Source organism: Rhincodon typus, chromosome 6 (assembly GCF_021869965.1).
Source record: "Rhincodon typus isolate 14 chromosome 6, sRhiTyp1.1, whole genome shotgun sequence".
Classification (NCBI taxonomy): Eukaryota; Metazoa; Chordata; class Chondrichthyes; order Orectolobiformes; family Rhincodontidae; genus Rhincodon; species Rhincodon typus.
The window spans coordinates 61,485,313-61,511,059 of record NC_063337.1 but is presented as its reverse complement, the minus strand read 5'-3'; the positions used below and the strand labels follow the sequence as shown (position 1 = coordinate 61,511,059).

The 25,747-nt window shown below is 43.8% G+C and overlaps 1 protein-coding gene across 10 annotated transcripts in view; it reads left to right on the top strand.

The window, feature by feature from the left end:
- LOC109929848 (proton-coupled amino acid transporter 4) overlaps positions 1–25,747 on the top strand; it is a 224,773-nt gene that overhangs the window by 155,261 nt on the left and 43,765 nt on the right. For 2 of the 10 annotated variants that reach the window (XR_007262239.1, XR_007262240.1), the window contains exon 13: positions 17,916–18,028. The exons of the other annotated variants lie outside the window; for them this stretch is intronic. The gene's annotated coding sequence lies outside the window, so the exon portion shown is untranslated. The remainder of the gene's footprint in view (positions 1–17,915; positions 18,029–25,747) is intronic. 10 annotated transcript variants of the gene reach the window in all.

Genomic DNA, 25,747 nt, shown 5'->3' with positions numbered 1-25,747 from the left:
ATAGAGACATACAAGATGATCAGAGGATTAGATAGGGTGGACAGTGGGAGCCTTTTTCCTCGGATGGTGATGGCTCGCACGAGGGGACATAGCTTTAAATTGAGGGGTGATAGATATAGGACAGATGTCAGAGGTAGGTTCTTTACTCAGAGAGTAGTAAGGGCGTGGAATGCCCTGCCTGCAAAAGTAGTAGACTCGCCAACTTTAAGGGCATTTAAATGGTCATTGGATAAACATATGGATGATAATGGAATAGTTTAGGTTAGATGGGCTTCAGATTGGTTTCACAGGTCGGCGCAACATCGAGGGCCGAAGGGCCTGTACTGCGCTGTAATGTTCTATGTTGTATGTTAGTAGTGGTCTCAATGTGGACTTTACTAGTGTTTTAATGTGGACTTTACTAGTTTTTAAACGGGCAATTTAGCATGGCCAATCCACCTAACCTGCACATATTTGGGCTGTTGGAGGAAACTGGAGCACCCGGAGGAAATCCACACAGTCACAGGGAGAATGTGAAAACTCCACACAGACAGACAGTCACCCAAGGGTGGAATCAAACCTGGGTCCCTGGCGCTGAGGCAGCAGTGCTAACCACTGAGACACCGTGATGCAATGGCAAACATTGAAGGGGATATTCCAGGAAGTGCAAAATGTATACATTCAACAGATAAGAAAGGTTCCTGAATCAGGTCAGCCTCATCCTTCTCTGCTCCAAAGAAAACAACTTATCTCTCTGCTCTTCATAGCTAAACTGCTCCACCCAGGCAACATCCTGGTGAATTTCAACTGCACTGCCTCCAGTGCAATCACATTCTTCCTATAGTGTGGTGACCAGAACTGCACACAATACTCCAGCTGTGGCTTAACCTAAGTTTTATACAGCTCCAAGAGAACCTCCCTGGCTCTTATAATCTAAGCTATAACTTATAAGGGCAAATGTCACATATGCATTCTTAAGTACCCTATTAACTGTGTAGGATGATAAGTTTGCTGGTTACATTTCAAATTGGCTAGGTGGTTAATGGGTTACAAAGAGATATAGATGGGCAGATCTGTGGCAGATGGAATTTAACCCTGGAAAGCGTGAGATGATGCACTTCGGAAGAAGTAATAAGAAAAGGGATCTACGGCCTTGAGGATCTATGGTCAAGCATCTGAAGATTCCTCTGAGCTTCCTAGTATCCTGCTATTTATCGAGCACTCCCTTTTCTTATTACTTCTTCCGAAGTGCATCATCTCACGCTTTCCAGGGTTAAATTCCATCTGCCACAGATCTGCCCATCTATATCTCTTTGTAACCCATTAACCACCTAGCCAATTTGAAATGTAACCAGCAAACTTATCATCCTACACAGTTAATAGGGTACTTAAGAATGCATATGTGACATTTGCCCTTATAAGTTATAGCTTAGATTATAAGAGCCAGGGAGGTTCTCTTGGAGCTGTATAAAACTTGGGTTAAGCCACAGCTGGAGTATTGTGTGCAGTTCTGGTCACCACACTATAGGAAGAATGTGATTGCACTGGAGGCAGTGCAGTTGAAATTCACCAGGATGTTGCCTGGGTGGAGCAGTTTAGCTATGAAGAGCAGAGAGATAAGTTGTTTTCTTTGGAGCAGAGAAGGATGAGGCTGACCTGATTCAGGAACCTTTCTTATCTGTTGAATGTATACATTTTGCACTTCCTGGAATATCCCCTTCAATGTTTGCCATTGCATCACGGTGTCTCAGTGGTTAGCACTGCTGCCTCAGCGCCAGGGACCCAGGTTTGATTCCACCCTTGGGTGACTGTCTGTCTGTGTGGAGTTTTCACATTCTCCCTGTGACTGTGTGGATTTCCTCCGGGTGCTCCAGTTTCCTCCAACAGCCCAAATATGTGCAGGTTAGGTGGATTGGCCATGCTAAATTGCCCGTTTAAAAACTAGTAAAGTCCACATTAAAACACTAGTAAAGTCCACATTGAGACCACTACTAACATACAACATAGAACATTACAGCGCAGTACAGGCCCTTCGGCCCTCGATGTTGCGCCGACCTGTGAAACCAATCTGAAGCCCATCTAACCTAAACTATTCCATTATCATCCATATGTTTATCCAATGACCATTTAAATGCCCTTAAAGTTGGCGAGTCTACGACTGTTGCAGGCAGGGCATTCCACGCCCTTACTACTCTCTGAATAAAGAACCTACCTCTGACATCTGTCCTATATCTATCACCCCTCAATTTAAAGCTATGTCCCCTCGTGCGAGCCATCACCATCCGAGGAAAAAGGCTCCCACTGTCCACCCTATCTAATCCTCTGATCATCTTGTATGTCTCTATCAAGTCACCTCTTAACCTTCTTCTCTCTAACGAAAGCAGCCTCAAGACCCTCAGCCTTTCCTCATAAGACCTTCCCTCCATACCAAGCAACATCCTGGTAAATCTCCTCTGCACCCTTTCCAATGCTTCCACATCCTTCCTATAATGCGGCGACCAGAACTGTACGCAATACTCCAAGTGCGGCCGCACCAGAGTTTTGTACAGCTGCAACATGACCTCATGACTCCGAAACTCAATCCCTCTACCAATAAAACCTAACATACTGTACGCCGCCTTAACAACGCTATCAACCTGGGTGGCAACTTTCAGTGATCTAAGCACATGGACACTCAGATCTTTCTGCTCATCCACACTACCAAGAATCTTACCATTAGCCCAGTACTCTGTATTCCTGTTACTCCTTCCAAAGTGAATCACCTCACACTTTTCCGCATTAAACTCCATTTGCCACCTCTGAGCCCAGCTCTGCAGCTTATCTATGTCCCTCTGTAACCTGCAACATCCTTCCACACTATCCACAACTCCACCGACTTTGGTGTCATCCGCAAATTTACTAACCCATCCTTCTACGCCCTCATCTAGGTCATTTATAAAAATGACAAACAGCAGTGGCCCCAAAACAGATCCTTGAGGTACACCACTAGTAACTGAACTCCAGGATGAACATTTCCCATCAACCACCACCCTCTGTCGTCTTACAGCTAGCCAATTTCTGATCCAAACCGCTAAATCACCCTCAATCCCATGCCTCTGTATTTTCTGCAATAGCCTACCGTGGGGAACCTTATCAAACGCTTTACTGAAATCCAAATACACCACTTTACCCTCATCCACCTGTTTGGTCACCTTCTCAAAGGACTCAAAGGTTTGTGAGGCACGACCTACCTTTCACAAAACCATGTTGACTATCCCTAATCAAATTATTCCTTTCTAGATGATTATAAATCCTATCTCTTATAATCCTTTCCAACACTTTACCCACAACCGAAGTAAGGCTCACTGGTCTATAATTACCAGGGTTGTCTCTACTCCCCTTCTTGAACAAGGGGACAACATTTGCTAGTCTCCAGTCTTCTGGCACTATTCCTGAAGACAATGACGACAAAGATCAAAGCCAAAGGCTCTGCAATCTCCTCTCTGGCTTCCCAGAGAATCCTAGGATAAATCCCATCCGGCCCAGGGGACTTATCTATTTTCACACCTTCCAGAATTGCTAACACCTCCTCCTTATGAATCTCAATCCCGTCTAGTCTAATAGACTGTATCTCAGTATTCTCCTCGACTACATGGTCTTTTTCCTATGTGAATACTGACGAAAAATATTCATTTAGCACCTCTCCTATCTCTTCGGACTCCACGCACAACTTCCCACTACTGTCCTTGACCGGTCCCAATCTTACTCTAGTCATTCTTTTATTCCTGACATACCTATAGAAAGCTTTGGGGTTTTCCTTGATCCTACCTGCTAAAGACTTCTCATGTCCCTTCCTGGCTCTTCTTAGCTCTCTCTTTAGGTCCTTCCTGGCTAACTTGTAACTCTCAAGCGCCCTCATTGAGCCTTCACGCCTCACCTCTACATAAGCCTCCTTCTTCCTCTTGACAAGAAATTCAACTTCTTTAGTAAACCCCGGTTCCCTCGCTCGACCACTTCCTCCCTGCCTGACAGGTACATACTCCTCAAGGACACGCAGTAGCTGTTCCTTGAACAAGCTCCACATTTCAATTGTGCCCAGCCCCTGCGGTTTCCTTCTCCATCCTATGCATCCTAATTCTTGCCTCATCGCCTCATAGTTGCCTTTTCCCCAGCTATAACTCTTGCCCTGCTTTATATACCGATCCCTTTCCATCGCTAAAGTAAACGTAACCGAATTGTGGTCACTATCACCAAAGTGCTCTCCTACCTCCAAATCTAACACCTGGCCTGGTTCATTACCCAGTACCAAATCCAATGTGGCCTCGCCTCTTGTTGGCCTATCTACATACTGTGTCAGGAAACCCTCCTGCACACATTGGACAAAAACTGACCCATCTGAAGTACTCGAACTATAGCGTTTCCAGTCAATATTTGGAAAGTTAAAGTCCCCCATAACAACTACCCTGTTACTTTCGCTCCTATCCAGAATCATCTTTGCAATCTTTTCCTCCACATCTCTGGAACTTTTCGGAGGCCTATAGAAAACTCCCAACAAGGTGACCTCTCCTTTCCTGGTTCTAACCTCAGCCCATACTACCTCAGTAGACGAGTTGTCATCAAATGTCCTTTCTGCCACCGTAATACTGTCCTTGACTGACAATGCCACACCTTCCCTGATCTTACTGAAACATCTAAACCCCGGAACCTGCAACAACCATTCCTGTCCCTGCTCTATCCATGTCTCCGAAATGGCCACAACATCGAAGTCCCAGGTACCAACCCATGCTGCAAGTTCACCCACCTTATTCCGGATGCTCCTGGCATTGAAGTAGACACACTTCAAACCACCTTCCTGCCTGCCGGTACACTCCTGCAACCTTGAAACCTTATTTATGACCTCACTACTCTCAACCTCCTGTACACTGGAGCTACAATTCAGGTTCCCACCCCCCTGTTGAATTGGGTCTCAATGTGGACTTTACTAGTTTCAAAATCTCCTCATCCCATGACCAACCCTCCTTCTCATCCCCGCCTCCTTGACCTGACACAACCTGTCCATCTTCACTCCCACCTATCTGCTCCTCCCACCTCACTGACCAATCCCCACCGCTGCCTACCTGCATTCACCTATCACCATCCCACCTACCTTCCCCAGCCCCCACCCCTCTTCTCTATTTATTTCAGAGCTCCCTTCCCCCTCCCCCATTTCTGAAGAAGGGTCCTGACCGGCTGTGTTCCTCCAGCTCAACACTGTGTTAGCAGTTCAAGAATGCAGCTTCTCAAGGGCACTTAGCAATAGGCAATAAATGCTGACTCAGCTACTGACTCCCACATCCCCTGAATAAATTTAGGAAACAAACTTCATCAAACTTATAAGCAAACTGAAGGCATAATGCCATTTTTTTGAGGCTAATAGTGAAGTGGTGGAAATCATCAGCAATTTTTGTGATCATTTGCAACTCCAGGTCTCTCTTCCTGTGCAAATTGCTGGACAATTTACAAAGTAGTATTGAGAAATGCCATGAAACCTACTGTTTTGGGAGCAAAATATGAACCATTATTGGCCATTCATTTACTTGCTGTTTGTAATGTATGCAATTTGCTGATATATTAGCAAATCAAATGTAATCCGTTGGTTGAAAACAAATATGGGAGATCCAGAGATGAGTCTCCATGTAAATAGTGTTTTTCAAATTTTTTCTTTCATCCATTTAGAAAATGTTAGATTTGGATAATGGAATATTCTGTACTTGAGCCACAATGTCCTTCAAGGAAACTATAGAGGTGGCCAGCCTGTGAATTTATTGGAGGAGATTTTAAAGCACTCCTGATGGTAGTGATTGAGCAGAGCAGGTTTTAAAATTCAATGGGTGGAGTTGCACTTTTGTTCCTTTTCATTGTTTTTCATCAGTCTTGGTTTAATAGGACTGACTCAGGTTATATTAAAATTGGATCTTTACTACACAAATGGGATCTTGATGGACCTTGCACTCAGTCCAAACTGTTGGTCAAGAGATACAGGTAGGATACCGGTTGTGATGCTATTGATGCAGCTGAATGAGTAAATTGAGTTGGGAACCAATAACATTAGCATCTGGTATGGACTTGAAAAAAAATCAGGGCTACAGAAACAGGTGCATGAGACTATTGAGTAGATCTTTCAAAGAGCCTGCACAGATAAAATCGACTGAATGGTTGGCTTCTGTGCTGCATGATTCATTTGGGTCTCCACTATTAGAGCGTGGTTTGAAATTTCCAAGGAGTAGTAGGTGCAGCTCCTATGACTGCCTCTTTCAAAATGTGCCTGATCATTGTGGCCAGGGCTACAAGGATGAGACAACTTTCGGGAGTCCCAAAATCTGCTAGAATCACTTGTACTGCAGTCTGAATTGGTCGAAGTAGGCTCACTGAAGTGGGCAGCTGTAGATGAGTCAATCTTTAGAGCAGCCTGTTTATGCTAAATTGTTTAATTGTTCATCAAACCTGTTAGTACTTGCTTCGGTGGCTAGCCAGTCAGTGCATGTGTCCCATGTCTGTCCTTCCCCAGATTCCTCCTCCAACTAGAATGAGTAGGAGAGACCTAATGTTTTTTATTATCTTTATGACAAGAGTAATTACACTATGTGGATATAAAGCTGTTCATAATATGAGAGTAGCTAGCCTAGGTGACCTAAGAGAATTTGAGTTTGCTAAATTACAATCCCGAGTTGCAGATCCTCTTAAGCCGAATTTCTTAATTTGACACAATTTTGCCAGGATTGTAATAGAAAACTCTGTTCACCGTGCGTTCATGAGGTTTTCTGTATGTATCTGGCACAGCTATAGACAGAGTGGAAACAGCTCTGAAAAAAGTTTTGGGCTGATATCTCTGAGAAATGAAATATAAATGTGGCTACATACATACCCCACCACCAAAGACATCTTTCCCTCCCCACCTTTTATCTGCTTTCCGGAGGGACAACTCTCTCCGTGACTCCCTTGTCCGCTCCACACTCCCCTCCAGCTCCACCACACCCGGCACTTTTCCCTGCAACCACAGGAAGTGCTACACCTGCCCCCATACCTCCTCCCTCACCCCCATCCCAGGCCCCAAGAAGACTTTCCACATCAAGCAGATGTTCACCTGCACATCTGCCAATGTGGTATACTGCATCCGCTGTACCCGGTGTGGCTTCCTCTACATCGGGGAAACCAAGCGGAGACTCGGGGACCGCGTTGCAGAACACCTACGCTCGGTTCGCAACAAACAACTGCACCTCCCAGTCGCGAACCATTTCAACTCCCCCTCCCATTCCTCAGACGACATGTCCATCCTGGGCCTCCTGCAGTGCCACAACGATGCCACCCGAAGGTTGCAGGAACAGCAACTCATATTCCGCTTGGGAACCCTGCAGCCCAATGGTATCAATGTGGATTTCACAAGTTTCAAAATCTCCCCTCCCCCCACCGCATCCCAAAACCAGTCCAGCTCGTCCCTGCCTCCCTAACCTGTTCTTCCTCCCACCTATCCCCTCCTCCCACCTCAAGCCGCACCTCCATCTCCTACCGACCAACCTCATCCCGCCCCCTTGACCTGTCCGTCCTCCCTGGACTGACCTATCCCCTTCCTAACTCCCTACCTACACTCACCTTTCCTGGCCCCATCCCCGCCTCTTCGACCTGTTTGTTTCCTCTCCACCTATCCTCTCCTCTATCCCTCTTCTATCCGCCTCCCACTCTCTCCCTATTTATTTCAAAACCCCCTTCCCCTCCCCCTTTTCTGATGAAGGGTCTAGGCCCGAAACGTCAGCCTCTCTGCTCCTATGATGCTGCTTGGCCTGCTGTGTTCATCCAGCCCTGCACCTTGTTGTCTCGGATTCTCCAGCATCTGCAGTTCCTACTATCTCTACATACATACATGTTGGTTTTCACAATATCTCTTGAGGCTGATGTGAAGGCATCTTTGCATATCACCTGGCATTGTATCTGTCTGCCTGAATGTATTTTTTTCCTGTGGGTTTAGTACATGATGGTTTTGAAGGGCGTTCAAGAGAATGTGCAGACTAATCAGGTATGGGGAGTTTTGATCTGAGGCAGCCTTTTTGGAGCTTCTTTTACAAAAAGATCTGTAATACAATTAGAATGCTGTCAAGAACATGTTTCAGTTCCTGTGAATGGAATGGATTTGTTGCTTTGCTGACATATTTGCCATATTTTAAATGATAACCTCCACTTGCTGTTTTTGGACAATTTGAGCTGTTCTATCTGAATATAAAGTTCCTGAGAAGCAAGATAAATGGCTCACAGAAGACATAGCTAAGATTATTCTTTTGAGAGTTCTTAGCATTCTTCCAGGGGCTCAGACTCTTTTTTGTCAAAACTGCACAGGGAGAACTGGATGAACACAGCAGGCCAAGCAGCATCAGAGGAGCAGGAAAGCTGATGTTTCGGGTCGAGACGCTTCTTCAGAAATGGGGGAAGGGAAGGGGATTCTGAAATAAATAGGGAGAGAAGGGGAGGCAGATAGAAGATGGATAAAGGAGACAATAGGTGGAGAGGAGGTCAAAGAGGCGGGGTTGGAGCCAGTCAAGGTGAATGTAGGTGGGGAGTTAGGGAGGGGATAGGTCGGTCCGGAGGGGATAGGTCGGTCCAGGGAGGACAGACAGGTCAAGGTCAAGGAGGTGGGATGAGGTTAGTGGGTAGGAGATGGGGGTGGTGCTTGAGGTGGGATGAATGGTTAGGGAGGCGGGGATGAGCTGGGCTGGTTTTGGAATGCCGTAGGGGGAGGGGAGATTTTGAAGCTTGTGAAATCCACATTGATACCATTGGGCTGTAGGGTTCCCAAGCGAAATGAGATGCTGTTCCTGCAGCCTTTGGGTGGCATCATTGTAGCAATGCAGGAGGCCCAGGACGGACATGTCGTCCAAGGAGTGGGAGGGGGAGTTAAAATGGTTTGCAACTGGGAGGTGTAGTTGTTTGTTGCGAACAGAGCGTAGGTGTTCCACAAAGCAGTCCCCAAGCCTCTGCTTGGTTTCCCCAGTGTAGAGGAGGCCACAATGGGAACAGCGGATATAGTATACCACATTAGCAGATGTGCAGGTGAACATCTGTGTGATGTGGAAGGTCGTCTTCGGGCCTGGGAGGGGAGAGGTGTAGGGGCAGGTGTAGCACCTCCTGCGGTTGCGGGGAAAAGTGTTGGGGGCGGTGGGGCTGGTGGGGAGTATGGAGCGGACAAGGGAGTCACGGAGAGAGGTGGTCCCTTTGGAAGGCAGTTAAGGATGGGGAGGGAAAATGTCTTTGGTGGTGGGGTCGGATTGCAGATGGCGGAAGTGTTGGAGGATGATGTGTTGGATTTGGAGATTGGTGGGGTGGTATGGGAGGACGAGGGGGATTCTGTTTTGGTTGTTATTGCAGGTAGGGGGTGTGAGGGATGAGTTGCGGGAAATGCAACTGACATGGTCAAGGACGTTTTCAACCACTGTGGAGGGGAAGTTGTGGTCCTTGAAAAACAAGGACATCCGTGATGTCCGGGAGTGGAATGCCTCATCTCGGGAGCAGATGCGGCGGAGGCAGAGAAATTGGGAATAGGGGATGGCCTTTTTGCAGGAAGGTGGGTGAGAGGAAGTGTATTCTAGGTAGCCAAAACCAGCCCAGCTCGTCCCTGCCTCCGTAACCTGTCCTTCCTCCCACCTATCCCCTCGTCCCGCCTCAAGCCCCACCTCCATCTCCTACCCACTAACCTCATCCCGCCTCCTCGACCTGTCCGTCGTCCCTGGACCGACCTATCCCCTCCCTAACTCCCCACCTACACTGCCCTTTGCTGGCTCCAACCCCGCCTCTTTGACCTGTCTGTCTCCTCTCCACCTATCTGCTCCCTTTATCCATCTTCTATCCGCCTCCCCCTCTCTCCCTATTTATTTCAGAATCCCCTTGCCCTCCCCCATTTCTGAAGAAGGGTCTCGACCCGAAATGTCAGCTTTCCTGCTCCTCTAATGCTGCTTGGCCTGCTGTGTTCATCCAGCTCTACACCTTGTTATCTCAGATTCTCCAGCATCAGCAGTTCCTACTATCTCTGCACAGGGAGAACCTGTGGAACTTCGTCCTCTATCATCTCAGTTGGAACTATTGATTGCAATATGCATGGTAACGGAGTACAATTACTCATCAAAATGTCTGTCTGTATCATTACTTATTAACTTCTGATTGAAAGTGCCTTTTGTGTTGCCATCAGGTCAAGACAGATTCAGGTTTGATGTAATTCATGGTTAATTACGTTGTTTAAATAAATCAATAAAATTCTTGTCAATTGTAGAATGAAGCTAGGATGAGTCAACATGTTGCAGACAGAAAGGATGAAGAAAATATTGTTGTTTGTCAGTTATTTCTGCAAATGGAACTTCTAATCAGTCATTTTGACATGGATGTCATGTCCTGATTGCTGACATTGAGTTCATTTATTGTCATTGAGAACATGCTCTGTGCCTTACTTTGTGACACTTACGTCCATTAAAATTTGACCACCAATGAATATCTATCTTATTTATTCAATTATGAATCTGTAATATGATTGTTAAAGGAGATTTTTTTTAAATTCATGGCTTTTTTAAAAATGATAAATGGAGATGTGTCCACCTAATTTGGTAGTTCTCTTGTAATAGATCATAATCCTTAAGAACTGTCAATGTATGTGAGTTATGCAGTTCAGTTCCATAAATGACAATGCCATACATGATCTGAGCTGTCCTATTCTATTTTAGTGAGTGTCCAGTACTGGAATTAATAGATACTGCTGCAAAATAAAAGAACAATACCAAATAATTTGTGGATATAGTTAAGAATGCTATTAAACCAAAAAGCAGCTACTTAAAAAACAAGACAGAGTGGCTTTTGGAGATGGTAGGAACCGCTGATGCTGGAGAATCTGAGATAACAAGGTGTAGAGCTGGATGAACACAGCAGGCCAAGCAGCATCAGAGGAGCAGGAAGGCTGACGTTTCGGGCCTAGAGCAGCCCCAAGAATTCTGTTCCAGTTTTATGGTGCTGGATAAAGAGCTGCGTCTTCCTGGATTTGAGCTCCATCAGAGCCTGTGCAATGTCCTGATCCCCGTGCTTCTCCTTCTCCCAGATGATCCTTGCCCGTTCCTCGGCGTTCTCGTCCCCGCTCTTCCTGAACAGCGCTTGCATCTGCTCCAGGTCCACATCCTCCTGCACCTCTGATGCTGCTTGGCCTGCTGTGTTCATCCAGCTCTACACCTTGTTATCACAGACTGGCTTTTACCTATTTTTGATCAGCTGCAAACCATAAAATGCATTCAAAATCATTGTTGTGACTAGCAGAGATCACTTTTGTTAGGGAAATAACAATAAAACTGCCTTCAAGGTGAGAAGGAAATAAATCACTCTGGATGTTTGCACCTGATGTTATATTGTCACTTTTGGAACATAGAGATGTTGGTTGAGGACAGAACTAGTTTTGTTGTATTGATAATGAGTCATAAATAGCAATATCAAAACAAATAACCAAACATCTGGTCAAAGATATTGATAGCAAGGATAATCTTAAAGTAGGAGAAAGATGGAAAGGTTTTGGTAACAAATTCCGGTGCTTAGTCTTAGCAGCTAAGTGTGGTGACTAATGATGGCAGATTAAAAATGGAGAATTATAGGATTACAAATATCCTGATGATTGTAGTTCTAATGGTACCAGTCCAAGAATGGATCATCTGCAGCTCCAGAACTACATGCAACTTTTTGAACTGTGTTCATATTACTAATTTGCAACAGTGCAATATCCCCAATGTTCCTGTACCAGTGAGGTTATTTTGAAACAAATACAAGCACTTTCTCGGAGGACCCATTCTTTTTTTAACAGCACATTCAATTCAATACACCCTACTCCTAAAAGGCTTTCACGTCATCATTGCATCAATTAATCTAAAATCTGGTTTAACTGTAGTCCAGCTATATATTGCCTTTCCATCGACCTTAACATTGTAAAGAACTTTAACATTTTATTATTTGAACAGATTGAATTTTGTCTTCTAACTCACTGTAGTGAATTTTGAGAAGTAGAAAACACTATGTTAAGTGGGAAACAAATGCAACACTCTGCATCGACAGGGTGGACTTGGCCATCCAATTAGTTTCGTGTGATTTTTTTTTTAGGTATCTTTTAAGTTCCTGTTGCATTAAGGTGTTTACTTTGTAAAAGCCTCATTTTGACAATTAGTTGCTTATTGTGGGTTTGATCAACAATTAAATAGACAAAAGGGTCACTAGAGGTATTGGTGCCTAGAGATACTTCAACCAAACCTCTCACTAGTGAGTAGCCTGCGTATGTGGGAGGCTGAATTGAAGTTGGTGTGTATCCAACTTCATATTTCATCAAACCCAAACCCTTCTATCATAACATTGGTTGAGAATTAATTCTTGTTGGACCTCTCTGAAAACAATTCTGTAGAAGTACATAAAGGCTGAGAATTAAATATTTAAATTTTGTACCAACGATTTTTAATTTTGTGATGTTTTAAAATGGATTTATTGTTTGAGTCAATGGATCTCATCTTTTACAAATTATTTTGTGGAATATGATTGTTGTTGACAAGGCTAGAACTTTTTGCCCATCCTGAATCACCCTGAATTGAGTGACGTATTAAACCACTGCAAAGAGCAATTAAGAGTCAACTGCATTCATGTGGCTTTAGATCCACCTGAAAGCCAGACCAGATAATTGAAAAACATGCTTTCCTAAAGTTTGAGTTACCAGATGGGTTTTCAGTGATAGTGACTTTTTATGGTCACCATGACAGAGACCAGAATTCAGTTTCAGATTTAATGGAAGTTAACAGCAGCTGCTGTAGTCGGATTTAAACCCTGTGTGTTAGCCTTAGATCGGTTGATGAAAGCTAACATTCCGTTAGCCTTCCTAGTGCCTTGCTGCACCTGTCTTCAGTGACCTATTGACAAAGGCATCTTCTGCATGTTTACACATTCCAATATTCCATTTCTAAGCATACAAGAAATATTCTAATTGCACCGTTTCATGCATACATATGACTATAGCGCACTTGCTAACCAACCCAGAATGTCAATCTTTGTGCCTGTTATGGGAGGTAGGGTGGTGGTGATGATATTGTGGTAATGTGACTAGAGTAGAGAGGCTTAGATAAAGACATGGGTGCACATTCCACAAATGCAGCTGGTGCAATTTGAATTCAATTCAAAGTCTAGAATTCAGTTCAAGTCTTAGTAATGATGACCATGAAGCTATCATTGCCAGAATTTTCCCTCCAGTTCATCTATATCATTTGTGGAAGGAAATCTGACATCCTTATCTAGTCTGGCTTCTATGTGATTCCAAATCTACAGGAATGTAATTGACTATGTAATTGCCCTGTGTGGTGGAGGGCATGGTGGCTGTGTGGTTTGCAGTGCTGCTTCATAGTGCCAGGGACCTGCACTCAATTCCAGCCTTTGGTGACTGTCTTTGTGGAGTTTGCACATTTTCTGCTGTCTGTGTGGGTTTCCACAACGTGCTCCGGTTTCCTCCCACAGTCCAAAAGTGTGCAGGTTAAGTGGATTGGCCATGCTAAATTGCCCTATAGTGTCCAGGGTTGTGCAAGCTAAGTGGATTAGCCATGGTAAATGTGGGGTAAAAGGGATAGGGTAGGAGGCTGGCTTCGAATGGAATGCTGTTCAGTGGGTCAGTGCAAATTCAATGGGACTAATGGCATCTTTTCACACTGTAGGAATTCTATTAATTGCCATCTGAAAGGCCTAATAAGTTGCGATGATACTTAAAGATGAGCACAGATGTTGATGCCAATATCCCATGAAAGAATACATTTTTTGTACTTGTATTCCAGAAGGATGGAGCACTTACAAAGAACAAAGAAAATTACAGTACAGGAACAGGCCCTTCGACCCTCCAAACCTGCACCGACATGCTGCCTGTCACAACTAAAACCCCCTACCCTTCTGGGGACCGTATCCCTCTATTCCCATCCTATTTATATATATGTCAAGACGCCTTTTGAAAGTCACTATGGTATCTGCTTCTACTACCTTCCCTGGCAGTGAGTTCCAGGCACCCACCACCCTCTGTGTATTAAAAAAAAAAAAAAAACTTGCCTCGTACATCACCTTTAAACCTTGCCCCTCGCACCTTAAACCCCTAGTAACTGACTCTTCCATCCTGGGAAAAAGCTTCTGACTGTCCAGTCTGTCCATCCCCTTCATAAACGTGTCGACCTTTGTCAGGTCTCCCCTAAACCTCCGTCATTCCAGTGAGAACAACCCATGTTTGTCCAATCTCTCCTCGTAGCTAATGCCCTCCATACCAGGCAACATCCTGGTAAATCTTTTCTGTACCTTCTCCAAAGCCATCACATCCTCCTGGTAGTGTGGCGACCAGAATTGAACATACTATTCCAAATGTGACCTAACTAAGGTTCTATAAAGCTGCAACATTACCTGCCGATTATTAAACTCAGTGCCCTGGCCGATGAAGGCAAGCATGCTGTATGCCTTGTTGACTACCTTTTCCACCTGCGTTGCCACTTTCCGTGACCTGTGTACCTGTACATCCAAATCCCTCTGCCTATCAGTACCGTTAAGGCTTCTGCCATTTACTGTATATTTTGCATTCTGGATTATACCTTCCAAAATGCATTACCTCACATTTTTCTGGATTAAACTCCATCTGCCATGTCTCCGCCCAAGTCACCAACTGATCTATATCCAGCTGTGTCCTTTGATGGCCCTAATCGCTATCCGCAATTCCACCAACCTTTGTGTCATCTGCAAACTTACTAATCAGACCAGTTACAATTTCTTCAATCATTTATATATATTACAAACAGCAAAGGTCCCAACACTGATTCCTGAGGAGCGCCACTAGTCACAGCCCTCCATTCAGAAATGCACCCTTCCACTGCTACCCTCAGTCTTCTATGACCAAGCCAGTTTTTTTTAATCCCTTTGGAAGCTCACCTCTGACCCCGTGTGACTTTACCTTCTGTATCAGCCTGCCATGAGGGACCTCATCAAAGGCCTTGCTGAAGTCCATGTAGACAACCTCCACTGCCCTACCCTCATCAATCATCTTTGTCACTTCCTCAAAAAACACGACTAAGTTAGTGAGACATGACCACCCCTTCATGAAACCATGTTGTCTTTCACTAATACACCCATTGATTTCCAGGTGGGAGTAAATCCTGTCTCGAAGAATCCTCTTCAATCATTTCTCTACCACTGACGTAAGGCTCACTGGCCTGTAATTAGCTGGATTATCCCTGCCACCCTTCTTAAACAAAGGAACAACATTGGCTATTTGCCAATCCTCTGGGACCTCCCCTATAGCCAGTAAGGATACAAAGATTTCTCTCAAGGCTCTAGCAATTTCCTCCTTTGCCTCGCTCATATTCTGGGGTATATCCCATCAGGCCCTGGGGACTTGTCTACTTTAATGTTTTTCAAGACCCCCAATACCTCTTCCCATTCGATTTCAACATGACCCAAACTATCTACTCGCACTTCCTCTGACTCCTCATCCACCAACTCCTCCTCTCTGGTGAATACTGATGCAAGGTACTCCTTTAATATCTCGCCCATTTCCCCTGGCTCCACACACAAATTCTCTTCCCTGTCCTTGACTGGGCCAACCCTCTGCTTGGCTGCCCTCTTGCTCTTTATAGATGTATAAAAAGCCTTGAGATTTTCCTTAATCCTGTTGGCCAATGACTTTTCATGACTCCTTCTAGCCCTCCTGACTCCTTGCTTAAGTTTCTTTCGACTTTCCTTGTATTCCACCCTTGCTTCATGTGTCCCAGCCTCCTAGCCTTAATCAATGCTTCCTTTTTCTCTTTTGATTAGCTCACAATATCTCTCGTTATCCAAGGCTCCCTAAACTTGCCATACTTATTCTTCATCCTTAAAGGAATGTGCCGGTCCTGAGTTCTCAGCAACTTACACTTGGAAGCCTCCCACATACCATATGTTGATTTGCCCTCAAACATCTGCCTCCAATCTACATTCTTCAATTCCTGCCTAATATTGTTGTAATTAGCCTTCCCCCAATTTAGCTCCTTTATCTGATAACTACATCTATCTTTATCCTTCAATAGTTTAAAGCTGACTGAATTGTGATCACTGTTCCCGAGCTGCTCACCTACTGAGACATTGACCACCTGGCCAGGTTCATTCCCCAGTATAAGGTCCAGTATGGCCCCTTTCCTAGTTGGACAATCTACATACTGTTTCAAGAAGCCCTCCTGGATGCTCTTTACAAACTCTGCCCCATCCGAGCCCCAAGCACTAAGTGAGTCCCAGTCAATATATGGGAAGTTAAAATCACCCACGATGCAACCCTGTTACTTTTACATTTGCCAAAATCTGCCTGCATATCTGGTCTTCTATCTCCCACTGGCTGTTGGGAGGCCTATACAAAACCCCAAACATTGTGATTGCGCCCTTCCTGTTCCTGAGCTCTACCCATATTGCCTTGTTGTATTAGCCATCCAAGGTGTCCTCCTGCAGTACAGCTGTGATATTGTCCTTAATAAGTAGTGCAATTCCCCCACCCGTTTTATATCCCCCTCTATCCCGCCTGAAACATCTGTATCCTGGAACATTAAGCTGCCAGTCCTGTCCCTCCCTTAACCAAGTCTCCTGATAGCAACAACGTCAAAGTTCATCTGCCTTACCTTGTTACACTTCTTGCGTTGAAACAGATGCACTTCAGTCCACCAGATCTGCTTTGATCGGTAACCACACCCTGCTCTTCCTCTGAGTCTTACTGGCCCTATTCTCTTGTTCCCTTTCAGTCCATTCACCTTTGCATTGGTTCCCACTGCCCTGCCAAGCGAGTTTAAATCCTCCCGAGTGACACCAGCAAACCTCCCAGCCAGAATATTTGTGCCCTTCCAGTTTAGATACAACCCATCCTTCTTGTACAGGTCCCACCTCCCCTAGAAGAGATCCCTATGGTCCAGCTATCTGAAACCCTCCCTGCTACACCATCTGTTTAGCCATGTGTTAAGCTGTACTATCCCCCTATTTCAAGCCTCACTGGCACGTGGTACAGGGAGTAATCCCGAGATTACAACCTTGGAGGTCCTGCCGTTTAGCTTTCTACCTAATTCCCTGAACTGCTGCTGCAGGATAGTGCTGCTGCAGTGCCTTCTGAAAAGGATTGCTATCTTCTGAGGTGTTTTCTTCTGGAACATCATGATGAAATGAACCTGAAGAAAAAGTGATATGGACAAGAAAAAGATTAAACACAACTTCCCATTTACAGGTCATACCTGTTCATCAAACTGTGTGAATGCATGTAACCTACCTTTTACTGTATTCTTTCTTACCAAGTGCAGTAATTGCACCAGGCAGAAATGTACCTGCACTGAAGATAATTTTTGCATGATTAAGTAATTAACACACTATTTAGTTACTTTCTTGTAAACATCTCTTCAGCACATTAGTGCACTGAAGGAATCAACGTATCATAGGAATGATCTCTTCCGATCCAGTTTGTTACTCTGGTTCTTTGTTCTCTTTAATCGGTGTTTTCTGATTTATTTTATTTTATTTCTTTTCGTAATTTGGCCGAGATGCTGCCTGCACTGTGAGCATAGGATTGATTAAATTAACCATTCCTGGGAAATATACAGTTTGCCCATTTCATATAAGCATAGAATCCCTACAGTGTGGATAGAGGCCATTTGGCCCATCAAGTCCATACCAACCCTCTGAAGGGCATCCTACCCAGATCCACACCCTACCCTGTTCCTGTAAATCTGAATTTCCCATGCCTAATCCACCTAGCTTGCACATGCCTGCGTACTGTGGGCAATTTAGCATGGCCAATTCACCTCATCTGCATATCTTTAGACTCTTCTATAATTTCCTCAGGTTTGTTCATAGTTTCAGTAACAATGAGAATGAATTTATAATACTTCTGTCCTTGCTATTACTATCTCTAGTTGCTGCATTTTTTTCATTATTTGGCACAAGGATTGAATACTATCCCAATATACAAGATAACAAGGTCCTGGATATTGAAACCAAACCACTAGAAGCAACCTTTCAAAAAAAAGTACGTGAATTTTTTTTCTGAGAATAGAGAAATTTAATAAGATTGCTAATTTGATTGTGAGCTCAACTATGTTTCTAGTCCCACATAATAGGTTTTCACCCCCTTGTCTAGCATTATTAAGATTCCGCTTCCGTGACCTTTTGAGAAGAGTTCCAAAGATCCACAACCCTCTGAGCAAAGATTTCTCGCATTCTGCCTTACATGAACAGTTTTCACCAAAATTAGTATTTCTGCAGAGCTTCCTTGTGTCTGCTTACGATAATCTAGATGATATGGATCCACCAATGTTATGGCCAAAGCAACAGAAACCGCTATAGCAACTATATATTTACTAACTCTGTTTCTGTTTCCAGTCTGTGTTGTCTTCAACCTATCTGCACTGCAATGGTATTATCACGTACTATGACTTATCCTTGAAGTAGTTTCAGTCGTCCCGTAAGTTTTGATTTCCACTTGCAGTTTCGGTCTTGGTCTCATTGGAAACTGGAAGCTTCCTTTGTATCCCTTTGGGATTTCCTTTTCAGTTACAAGCTAACAAAACAAATACAAGTAATCACAGTTATGATTGACAGATCTATGTAGATGTTTTATATTATTCATTCAGGGAAAGTGGGTTTTGCTGCCTTGACATTTATTGCCTATCACTAACTGCCATTGAGAAGGTTATCGTGACCTATTCCTTGAACAGCTGCTGTCCATTTGATGTAGTTACATGGACAACGTTGTTATGGAGGGAGTTCCGTGATTTTGACGCTGCCACAGTGAAGGAGCAGCAATTTATTTCCACGCCAGGGTGGTGAGTGACTTGGGAAGGAATGAGCTTGTGGTGGTATTCCCATGTATCTGCTGCTTTCCTTTTATATAATTGCGGGCATTGTTTGGAACGTGCTATCTGAGGTTTCTTGGTGAATTTATGCAGTGAATCTTTTAGATGCTACACATTACCGGCACTATGCCTCAAAGGTGGAGGGAGTGAATGCCTATGGTTGTGATTCCAATCAAGCAGGTTGCCTTTGTCCTGGATGGTGTCACTCTTCTTCAGTATTGCTGGAGCTGTACTTAACCAGGCAAATGGGAGTATTCCATATGTTCCTGCCCTGTGCCTTGTTGATAGTTAACAGGCTCTGGGGAGTCAGGAAGTGAATCACTTGCTACAGGATTCTGAGCCGCTGACCTGCTACAGTAGACATTGTTGATATGGTTTGTCCAGTTTCAGTTTCTAATCAATTGTTAGGATGTGATAATGTAGGATTGAGCAATAGTAATTCCATTGAATGTCAAGATACAATAATTATATTCTGTGTTGTTGGAGATGGTCATTACTTGGCCTTTGAGTGGCGCAAATGTTACTTGCGACTTGTAAGCCCAAGCCTAGATATTTTCAGGGTCTTGCTGGACTTAGGCATGGACTGCTATCTGAGGAATTGAGAATGTTGCTGAGCATTGGGTAATCGTCAGCGAACACCCTACCTTGAATGAATATGCAGGGAAAGAGGTGAAAATGGTTAGTCCTCAGACACAATTTGAGGGGCTCCTGCAGTGAAGTACTGGAGCAGAGATGACAGTCAGTCTAACCTCAGTGGTGCGGAAACTATTGGAAGCCATTTTGGGGAACAGATTTAATCTGCATTGAGAGGCATGGATTAATCAAAAACAGTCAGCATGGTTTTGTTAAGGGTTAGAGTTAGGGTCATATCTGACCAACTTGATTGAATCTTTCAAAATGGTGACTAGGAGCATAGATGAGGAGGGGTGAGTGGGTCCAGTGGAAAATTGTGGAAAAATTTAAAGCAGGGGAAGACTCAGCAGAGGTTATTAAAGTTTCCAGAACAAGTAATAGGACAGAGAATTGTACCAATCTCCATTAGCAGCTATTCATTCCCCCAGATTGACGGACGGACGGACTGACTGACTCACTTTGACTTTTAGCCATTACTTTGTCCAACTGTTTTTCTCTCTCCTTGGTCTCTATCTGTACCAATTGTTTTCTCCCCTCCCTCCACTATCCCCCCCCCCCCTCCCCCTGCCAACCATCGTCAGCATAAATACCAATCTTTCCCTAGCTACTATCAATTCTGAAGAAGGGCCATTGGACCCAAAAGGGTAACTCTAATTTCTCTTCACATAATACTGAGAGGCCTGGATAGACTGGACATGGAGAAGATGTTTCCGTTAGTAGGAGAGACACAGCCTCAGTATGAAGGGATGATCAGTCAGATGGTAGTGAATCTGTGGAACTCATTGCAACAGCAGGCTGTGGAGGCTAGGTCATTGAGTGTATTTAAGACATAGACAGATAGGTTCTTGATTAGTAAAGGGATTGAGGGATAAAAATGATGTTCAAGAGCATGGGGAATAAACAAGAAACTGGCAGTAGGTTTTTTATTATTTTGATCAGGGGAAACACCCAGAGTTTGAGAATGAAGAAGGTTTTTAGTTTAAGTTTTTTGGGCAGCTTTAATTACAATCCTCTGCTCATTCCATCTGCCTTGTATATGTTTTTTCCTTCCAAGCATTTATCCAATTTTCTTTTGAAAGTTATTATTGAATTGTATCAACCAGCTTATTGGGTGATTCAACCCGAATCCTAATAACTCATTGTGTGGAATGTTTTTTGTTTAAATCATGCTGCCTCAGGTTCTTTTGCATGTTGTCTTATACTTGTGCCTTCTTTTTACCAACTCTCCAGCCACTGAATACAGTTTCACTTCAATTCTAAACTCCTCTTGTTTTTAAACACCTCAGTCAAATCTTCTCTCAGCACTGATTAATCTACAAAGGTAGTGCTTCCAGTCCATCTACATAACTGTAATCCCTTATCCCTGGAACTGTCCTAATAAAATATTTTGTGTATCTACTCCAAATTCTTCATGTTTTTCTGAAGTGTGGCACCCAGAATTAACACACTACTGCAGCTTGGTGTTTTATGTAGGCTTAGCAAAACATCCTTGCTGTATGCCCAGGTTCTTATGTGCATTATTAACTACTATGTTAACCTGCTTTACCATCTTCCAAATTTGTGAATGGATGATGCTGTCCTTACACCCTGGGTAAAATGGCACAATTTATTACACGTTCCTTACTGATTCCAAATTCCAAAATGTGTCACCTCATGTTTGTCTGTGTTGAACTTTGTTTGTCATGTGCAGGAGTGTTTTTTCTGACCAGGGACAAAGACTTGGGGGGGGCAGGCAGGATTCAGGCAAGTGTAAGATGTTTATTCAAGCAGAAACTGGTTTATGCAGGGAGAAGGCTAAAGGATCTTCCCCGAATCATCTGGTTTCGGAAGATAGGTCAATGACACAACAAAATACAGCATTTTTATACATTGTGTGTTACAGTAATCAAATACAGTGCAGTCACTGTCCTTCCCCTTAATCCAGACACCCAATCCTGTGAGACACCTAATCAATGATGGACAGCCCCAGGTTCCCATGATCTTAAGGTAGTAGCTAGACATTGTAATCTCTAGGCTTGGGATCTTCCCATGCATTCTATACATTCGCATTCCAAACATTTAATAGCTATACTCCTTCGGGTCTTCCAGGCTTGTTTATCTGTAAGGACAGCCTAATATCTGTTACGCATTGTATTTTGGTGCTGTCTTTTACCACGTTCAGTTACTCCTCTTATTTTCCCATTGTCCCAATTACATAATGTAAAATAAAAAATCAGTTAGTTTTAACTAATTGCTATAAGGTTGAGTTCTGTTATAAAGTTAATTATAAGTGTAACATTATACAACTACTTCTACTGTCAGTATTTTTGTAATTTATGGCTTGTGATCAATCTATCTTGTTCAGGGCATAAGAGAAGGTGTCTCCTAAGGCTAGTTAATCTTTACATCTAAGCTTAATTTTTTTTTTAAAGCTTGTATTATATCCTGGTTATGTATTGAATCCAACTTCTATGATTAGAGCGTTTTTAGCAAGCAACTATTTAATATTGCTGGTAGTTCAAAGAGGCAACTATTTACAATGAAATAACTTTAGCTGTTATCCTTGCAGCTGCTTGAGGACCTAATCTAGCACCTGACATTATTCATATACTGGGACAATCATCCTTTCCTTAATAAAGGTGGAATTGGTCGTTCATCTGTCCTAAGGCATCCTTTTATGAGAACTGTCTCGGATGGGAACATACAGCGTTCTTTTACTGACCTTCGAGCAGTTCTGTTCAAAGGTACCATTGTATTTCACTGTGTGAACAGGCTGCTTAGTTTTGCTTAGCTTCTCTTTGCCATTTGTAAGCAGGCATGGCAGCTTAGTGTGTCAGGTACAAGTCACCTCACATAGCCGGGAGCAGGCCACCCCTACAGATCCTACAAATTATGGCCACAGGGTTACTATTAATTCAAGCAGTCCAAATCAGAGTTCAAAAGTCCAGATCAAATTCCATGAGTATTCTTCAAGTGATGTTGCATCCATGATCCTCTTGCCGTCGTTCGATGAGGTGGTCTTCGCCATTCCACTAGTAGCCTGTTGGCTTGATGGTGCCACCCCCTTGTTCCATGGCTCTTCTGCAGTCATCATCTTCATTATCATGGTCATAATGCCTTTTGCAAGACAAAAACAGTGCAACAGAAGAACAGTGTTACAGCAAACATTACTAGTCCCTGTCCAATGGACGTCCCAAGGGATCCCAGGCACCCTGTCACCCGACTCCATAGGGTTGTAGATGGGGGTTGTTTAAGTTTTTTTTCATTTCTTTTTGGATATGATCGGCCAGATCAGTATTTGCTTCTAAAATTATCGGGGTTGTACGTACAGCACTCTTTTTCCAATGAGTGCACTTGTACCCCCTTTCTTGGCTAACATCATGTCAAGAGCAGTTCGGTTCTGCAATGCCATAGTTCGTATGGTGACCACTTCTGCATTTGCTCAAAGCTTGAGGTGTCATTGGCCACTTGCCCTAAGACTCTTGCCTAATTGATAGATTCTCTGGAGAACTTGTCTGTGCTATACCAGGATAAGAATATGGAGAGGAGCCTATCTGCTTCTGAAATTGCATGTTTGTGTCATTCAGGCATCATCCGCAGAAGGGATGCTGTGTGGCGTATGAATGGTACCCACATAGGCCAAGTAACATTGACCCTGTCCAGGTTGGGGGTAGCCAGGCATAGGCTCTGTGTCTGCGCAAAAGTAGGTACCATTGTACAGGATGAATCGGGTAATAGTCTCGCCGTACCGGTGTTGTTGGAACATTCTGTTACTTGTGACGTTCTTGAAGGTCAGGAAGAGTGCGCTGATGGGTCCTGGGAGAAGGTGTATGAAGATATTATAAGCCTAGGCGCAGTTACTAAATCCCACAGGTGTTCCTTCTCTTTGGTTTTCAACTCTTGTTAGGCAGATCAAGCTGTAAGGTCTCCCTATCCCTGATGTGTTTGTCAATGGGATGAAGGGGTGTGGTTGTGAGGTCATGTAGTTGGTTGGTACCATCCTGTAAAGGTGGTCAGGTTATACACTGCTGATCTCCACTGTGTGCCTTATCTTGGTCAGTATTTACTATGTACTTGCTATTATTGGTAGGATGCCTGTCTCCATCTCCCTGTTTTGAGCTATTCTGCCTTAATACCCATTTGGCTAAATCTGAAGCATTAAAGGGTATGGGTCACGTTGGTATCCCTCCCTCCGATGAGATAAAAAGTAAGAGGAGCCCACAGAGGATTAGCATTTTCATACTGACGTTAATTTCAGCAATGTTCTTAATTACAGTCTTTACAGTGCAACCACACCACATATATTTACAGGTGACCTTAATCTGTTCCGGTTGTTGACCTGGGGTTGATGATCCTGTTCCTGCTGTTTGTTGATGTGTACAGATGAGGACCCTCTGAAACCCGCAAGAGTGGTTGGGGTGGGAGGGTGGGGGAGGGGAATGGGTGGGGGTGAGGGGAGACAGAGAGAATACCAGGCTAGCTGGCTGGACAGTCACCCCATCAACCATTATATACTCTTAGCTGTATAGAACGTCTCCGTTTACAAATTTCATTTCCATTAATAAGTGCAGTTCTGTTATCTGTTAATATTACCTCATGAGGTCCATCCCACCAGCGGTCAAGGCTCCCTTGTTTGTGATTATTTTCACCAGGACCTTTGATCCTGGAGCTGGCATTTCTGTTTGTTCTGGATGTCCCTCAGATTCCCAGTCCTTGACATGCTACTGGTCTCATGCCTGTCCATGAAGTATGTGTACATGCTTACACAGAAATTTCATGTAATCCCAGACTTGTCCCTAGCTGTTAGTCAGTTCTGCTCCCCCTGTGATTAGATCCTGAGGGAGTGTCATTGCTCATCTTGTCATAAGTTGAAAGGGTGTTAGTCCAGTGGTCCTAGAGAACGTTGCCCTCTGGGCCATCAGAATCCCTGGTAGGGAAAGGATCCATTTAACCCCTTCTCCTATCATTGCCTTGGTCAGAGCATTTTTCTGTGTTCTTTTCATCCTCTCTACCATCTCCGAGCTCTGTGGATGGTAGGGGATATGACACCTTTGTGTTAATCCCAGTAGTTTACATGCTTCCTTCAGGTACTCGCAAGTGAAGTGGGTCCCTTGGTCTGAATCTATTTGTAGGGGGACTCCCCGCCAACTAGGTATTATTTCTGCTGCCAGTACTTTTGCTACTGAGGTTGCAGTACAGTTTTTTGTTGGGAAAGCTTCTACCCGTCTGGTAAACTGGTCAACTATGACCAGACAGAACTTCTTATTCTAACTTTGTGGGAGTGGCCCTATGAAATCCATTTGAATGTGTTCCCATGGCCCCCTTGGATGGGGCTGATGGCTCATTTTAATTTTAATTGCCTGAACTGGTTCTGACTCTTCCCATTCCTTTCCACCACCAGCAATTAGAGACCAGCTGTATCATTTCATTTCTCCCTATGTGCGCTAATCCTTGGTAAACATCGCAATACGCCTGCTGGCAGAATGTGGGGACTACCACTTCTTGCCTTCTTTTCTACAAATATTGACTGCTCCTAATGTTTAATCTGTTCCGCTTTATCTTCTGAACTAGCAGGTGCTTGTAAATTTAAGATGTTCCATTCATCATCTCTGGCTCCGTGCCGTCTCACAGCTGCTATCATTATCACTTCCTGTTGTAACATTGCTTTTGCTGTGCTATCTGCATAACTATTCCCTCTCTGCTCTGGTGTTTGAATTTTCCTGTGTGCGTTTATTTTAATTACTGCTGCTTTTTTTGGTTCAGTAGCTGTGACTACCTACGTCTGACATCTCCCATATGTCCACCTCCAATCACTTTAAAACTATGCCCCCTCGTAATAGCTACCTCCACCCTAGGAAAAAGTTTATAAGAGAGGATCTCGGATCAGAAGTACAATGTGTAGAATCTGTTTGATTGAGGTAAGAAGCGGCAAAGGGCAACAGGTTGGAGTCATTTTCAAACCACCAAATAATAGTGGTAGTGTGGAACATGATTTTTATTAGAAAATGAGAGAATCATGTAGCATGGGCAATATGGTAATCATGGGTGACTTCAATTTTCATAACGACTGGGTAAACAAAATGAGCTATAAAGCTGGGGAGGACAAGTCTCTGGAAATTTCAGGGATGGCTTTCAAGAGCAGTATGTTCAGGGGCTGACTAGAGGACATGTTATTTTAGATCTAGTATTATATACTATAAGCAGGTGAATTAATAATATTGTGCAGGGCTGGATGAACACAGCAGGCCAAGCAGCATCATAGGAGCAGAGAGGCTGACGTT